The sequence below is a fragment of the Hibiscus syriacus genome, unplaced genomic scaffold (assembly GCF_006381635.1).
Source record: "Hibiscus syriacus cultivar Baekdansim isolate YM2019G1 unplaced genomic scaffold, ASM638163v2 tig00110174_pilon, whole genome shotgun sequence".
Taxonomy (NCBI): domain Eukaryota; kingdom Viridiplantae; phylum Streptophyta; class Magnoliopsida; order Malvales; family Malvaceae; genus Hibiscus; species Hibiscus syriacus.
The window spans coordinates 1,565,270-1,571,774 of NW_024062612.1; positions in this window are offsets into that span (position 1 = coordinate 1,565,270).

The following is a 6,505-nucleotide window of genomic DNA, read 5'->3' on the forward strand; positions in this document are numbered from 1 at the left end:
ATATTCGAATAATTATATCGAATATACTTAGAAAATCATTTTGGAAAATCTTAAAATTCATTTAACTTAATTTGTTATATCGAAATATCAAAATGTTTTCAACACTTACCATATCTAAAGCATAAGAGCCACCTGAGGGGAGTGCCCTCAAGTCCATAAGGACTTACCCAATGCACAAAGAAAATGAGTCATCCTAAAGGAGTGCCTTAAGATCTATAAGGTCTTACCACTAGGCTCATTAGGCCTAGGAGCTCACCCAATGGTCACCTTAGGTCCATAAAGAATTACCATCTTGATCGAATCTGAACCTACAAAACTCCATAATATATCCCATAAGTACCCTAATATTAATCAGATTAACAGTAACCAATAATATCATAAATCCAGAGGTAGATATATTTTGTATCAAAAAACAAAGATCATAAATCGTGTTTTATTTCAGATAACAATCATACTTTTTAAAATCAGAGAAAATATCTATATGCATAAGTGTTAGGTTCGATGAAGCTCGTTCGATCAACTGAAATATGCTAAGAGAGGGTAATTGGCTTTTTGAAGTTTAGAGAGTAAGGAGTATAAAGATAGGAAAATTTTCACAATGATTTATAGTGGTTTAACTCCCTTAATGAAGTCTACATCCACTACCTAAGCTCCGCACTTAGGATTTTCCAACAAATCCACTAATTTGTTCTTTTTTTTCAAGGATCAAGAGTAACCTTTACAACTCCCTAGTTTTTCACTTGGCTAAACTAGAACCAAAACCCCTTTACAAAGGATAAGAATTGTAAAAAAGAAAACCTCTAAAAAGGAAGATGTGTGTAAATTAAAGATCAATAAAACAAAATATTTACAAGAGAAAGAGAAATAAAGAATGAAAAGCTTTTCTCTTGTGTTTGATTGCTTGGATAGGTGTTGTTCAACCATCTTCAAGTGTCTTGAACTTGTTTTTATATGCTAGAATGAATTACTAGTTGTTTCTAGTCATTTGGGAAGGTTAATAGCCGTTGGAAGACTTTCTGCACATAAAATTTTGAAACTCTACGAAAGAGTCGTTGGAAATATTTGACCGTTAGACACAAAGTAACGAAACTTTAGGTAAAATTTCAAAACTCTTGTAGAAGTTTCGAAACTTCTGGTCAAAATACTCATTTTAAGGTTTTGATTAGACTTTAAATTATTTTGATGAAAACTTTGAATAAATTCAATTTAGTCCAAAAAATTTTGCGTTTATTTGTTATATTAAAATATTAATTCTACAATAAGGAACACACTAGAGGATCCAATTACTTTTTCGAGGCACCTGGTAATTATTATGAGGGGAAACATGAAACTTATATAAATTGGTCGAATATCATAAATGAGATCCCTATTAAAAGGGGTTCGATTACTAACGAATCAGATCAAATATTTAAAAATTGATACTTCATGATCGTTTAGGAATCGAGTGCATTAGGAAGGTATTCATGAACCTTTACATCAGTATTATATAACAAGATTGATTTCATAATTTAGGCTACCAAGGACATTTAGGACAATTTGATTCCTAAAGAATTTTTAGTAACTTAATATAATAATAGTAAAACAATTATTTACGATATCCAATATTTATATCAAATTATAAAAATTTTGAGTCATATCGGACTAATCAAATCCTCACAATGTGATGCTTGGTAAACTTCGGTCTGAGATCTTTCACGAATATTCACTTCTTAATACTGACTATACTAGTTGAACGAATCCCCTTTATAATCATCATTTAACGAATCTTCAAGAGATGGGCAAATATTCTGATGGTAGTTATTTTAATCCAACATGATAACAATATAAAAAATCTCCAATATGCAAGGGTCACACTCCGTAACCTTCAAGGGTGATACAACATTTAGGTCTGTCAATGTTTCTCAAATGTATCCAATGTCATTCACTTATCCTATTACATGAGGGTATTTATGTCATTTTGGAGCTCGAGGGTAATTTGAATAATTTTAAAGCCTGAGGGTATTTTGGTCATTTTGAAAAATTTTGACATATGAAATACTTTCGGCAAACAAGTCTTCAATTGTTTTTCCATAAATATAAATTCTAGGTATATTCCATCTCGAAGGTAAAAAACGATTATAAAGATTTTTCTGAACAGATCAAATATTTTACATGTGAATCAGGGGTTAAATTAGATCAAGTATAAGTTTTCAAGGTTATTTCCACTTTCAGGGGCAATCATTCTATTTTTACATAATAGGGGGATTTTCATAAATTTTTATCCAAGTATTTTCGACCTTAATGTTTTTATCAAGAACGAATCAAAATTGAACTTTTAGAGATTATTCATTTTATCAAACAATCACATAACTTAGAATTTCCCAACAATCTTCTAAATTTATATATGAGTCTCCATGACTTAATCAATTTACCAATATTTTATTGTAATTGGATTGAGTTTAAATAATAAACAATAATCACAAGCCCAAACAAAAATATTAATGCATTGACCAAATTATCAACAAATCCATAAATCATACAACGGGTAGTAAGGTATTACCTCGATTTTTTAGATACATTGGTCAACCATTTAACCACTATTTGATCGCCCTCGAACTAGAATTCAACATCCAATATAACAAAATGAATTACATCAGAAATAAGATTTAATCGCGAAAATAAGAACGAATCGTAAGATAAAACGATGAAAAACAACTTACCAAGTTCGAATTTGGTAAAATGGTCCCCAAAAACAAAATTAAGATGTCGAAAAACATCAGAATATGCGATCTCAAAAAAGTCAACTGGTCATAGTCAAAGTCAACTTGAGTCAAAATCAACGGTTTAGGTCAAAATCAACATGTCAAACAAGTTCGAGTTGACTCAGTGCGAGTTGACTCGCTTGACTTAGTTAAAAGAAAAATTGATCGATTCAATCTTGGATAGAGTAGTTCGGGTCAATCCAGTCTAACTAGACCTATTTCTGGAAACATCTTGGCCGTATAAAGGGCCCCACTAATAAGTGTTTAATATTGCATATATTTATTGTTATTTACTCCTTATTTTTGATTAAATATTACTGATTTATCTTTATTTTGAGTTTATTTTGGACATGAATTTCTTTGGATTAATTAGCCAAAAAATTATCATATTTCGACGACCCAATCAGTATCTTCTAGAAGACAAGCAGAATTATCTTGAATATTTAATTTGAAATTTACCTGGGATAAGGTTATCCATAAGATAAAATAGAATTCAACCAATACTACAAGAGTTAAATATTTATTTTTATCTTTTGTGATAAACACTATAGATTTAGGATTTTTAGTTTGATTATTTTACTATTATTTTATTTAAGAATTAGTTATTTTATTTATTTAGAACTTCTAGTAGGATTTTTAGTTTGATTATATCATTATTTTTTATTTAAGAATTAGTTATTTTATTTACTTAGAATTCTCGGGTTATAATTACCTTTATGTTCAACAGTTGAAAAAACATATTGGAATTTACATTCCCTTGGTTATTTATTGAAGTTATGTTTTTCTTTCATTTCCACCCTTCTTTCTTTATTTTCTTTCTTTATTTTCTTTTCACAATAATAAACATGATCCAATCCATTCTTAGCTAAATTTCCACTTAGCTAAAGGTTTTTGTGAAATCAATTCTAATCGTGAGAATTCAGTCTTGATCTTCATACCTTAAGATTGTATTATTCGATCATCTGGAATTTGGGAGTGGCAACCTACATTCCTTAAAGTTATTACATCTTCAACTCAAAAGGTGCATGTTGATTTGAAGACTGTTTTGCTTGAAGTTTGGAAGTCGGATCGGTTGGTCGTAATCCGGCTTCTTGTGAACAAACTTAGCGGAGAACTGCTAAGGGGAATCAAGATTGAGTTCAATTCTCGGTAAGATGCTATAACTCTAGCTGAGCTTTTCCAGAACTTAAAGTTATTTTGGATGTAAAAATGATAGACGTGGTTAGACCAACAAGGATATAATTTCTAAGATGGACTTGGAAATTTCAATTAACCGGAGAGAAGAGTTAGCTGTAGGGGTTGGGCCCTGTTGACTGTAACCGGTGTACATCACAAAAGAAAAATTTTATTTCGATGGTCGATCGAAATTGAGGCTAAGTAAAACCTAAGGCTATATCATCTCTACTGAATTCTTCTACTTTTTTTATTTTCTAATTATTTTTTCATTTATTATTTATTTTTATTATTTTATTACTTTAATAATTTTTGAGCCCTTCTTTTTTACTTGTACAATTAAAACCCAAGGATCGAAATAAATAAAATATTCAGACTTCCTTAGTCCTTGTAGATCGACCTCTACTTTTTTTTACTACCTTTATTATTTATTTTGAGATTAGAATATTTATTTATTTGATAAATTTGATGCTTGTCAAATTAACGACGTTGTTGGGACTTTGGTAAACTTGCATGCAGATTATGTAAAGAAATTTTTTGATGAAGAAGACAACATGAACAATGTCAATTAAAGTCTAATCCAAACTCAAAAAGAATCTCTTACACCAAAGCTTTATTCACATTTAATGGTGAAGAATCAATACATAGGGCTCATCTAACAATCTGAGAGCTACCTAATGAACAATAACCATTTTGTATCACATTCCTGAATGATGAAACGCCATTCAAATTAAAGACGATTTTGATCCTTCTTCTGCCAACCTTTCAAGATTTACAAAATGAGAACCCACATAAATATCTAAAAGAGTTTCATATGGTTTGTCTGAGTATGAAACCATAGAGAGTATCCGACGAACAAATAAAACTTCGTGCTTTTCCTTTTTTCATAGTCGATTTGGTGAAAAATTGGTTATTTTATTTACCTCATAGTTCAATTGATGCATGGGCTAATGTGTCTCGTTTATTCATTGATAGGATTTTCCCTACAGCTAGAGAGAGCAAATTAAGGATAAATATTGTAGGGATTTGAAAAAAAGATATTGAATCATTATGCGATTACTGGGAATTCTTCAAGAAGGATTGTGCAAGCTATCCACAAAACGACTTATCTGAACAAACTCTCCTACTATATTTCTATGACAGACTACTTCCCGTAGAGATGAAAATTATCTATGCGACAAGCGGAGGATCCCTTGTAAACATGACCCCTTATGCAGCTAGGGATTTAATTTCGATTATGACCACTAACGCTCAACAATTTCGTCATTTTAATGAACCCACTCGACAGGTTCACAAGATAAAAACTCATTCCATTAAAGATAATATTGATAAACTTACTAATATATTTCAAACTCTTCTTACTGGTAAAACAGGTCTAACTCGCTTATGTGGAATTTGCACTATGCCAGATCGTTCGATATATTGTTGTTCGACTCTTGAAGTAGACAATACGACACATGTAAATACCATAGGTAATTTTCTTGGAGCTCGTCAAAGGCATTAGGATCCTCAATCAAATACATACAATGTCGGTTGGAGGGACCATATGAATCTTAGCTATGGTTCAAATCCCATATACAATCAACCTAATCAATCGTGACCACCTACGCCTCAGCAATATCAATCGCGAAATTCATCTTTGGAGTCAATAGTGGAAAGACTTGCACTTTCCCAGGAGAAATTCCAACAAAATACCAAAACCTATTTTCAAGAAATCGACAAAAAAATGAGTAAACTTGCATTAATTGTGACTCATCTGGAATCTAAGGGAAAAATTCTGTCTAAAATAGAACCAAATCTGAGATAAAATGCATGTGCTATCACCCTCCGTAGTGGAGCTGTCGTTGAATATGGATCTCAAAAAAATATTAGAGCAAATCCCAAGAAAGAAAAGAAAGAATCGAAACCATTGGTGGAAATACTTATTCCATTGTCATATGTCATACCTCCCTCATTCCCAAGAAGACTCGTCAAATGTGACAATGAGGCTGAAAAAAAGAGATTCTCGACATTTTTTAAAAACTCGAGATCAATATTCCTCTCCTCAATGTAATGAAGAAAGTTCCAAGGTATGCAAGATTTCAGAAAGATCTCAGTACTAATAAGATTAAGCTCGTTAGGAACGAAAAGGTAAATTTATGTGAGAATGTTTTTTCAGTTATTTGACAAAAAATCCCGCCTAAATACAAAGACCAAGGTATGTTTGCAATTTCTTGCAAAATTGGTAAGGTTGGTATTAAAAGGGCCATGTGTGATTTAGGCGTTTTGTTTAATGTTGTGTGATTTGTGTACTTATAAATTATGCGAAAATATGTGCAAGTATACACAATCGAACAAGTAATATAGAGTGAGTAAGTATCGTCTCCACATGGATTGGAGAAAATTATGAGTTCAGTTAAATCACCGATCTAAATTATCTAAGTATATTTAGTATGATGATATGATCAAATGATAATGTAATGGCAAAGTGAAATGTGTGCATATGAGATTTCAATGATGGTGTGGAAATGTAGCAGGTGCAAATGCTATGGCAAACTGAGATGTATGAAGTGTAATATATTGAAATTACTAAGACATCAATAATTGAGAAT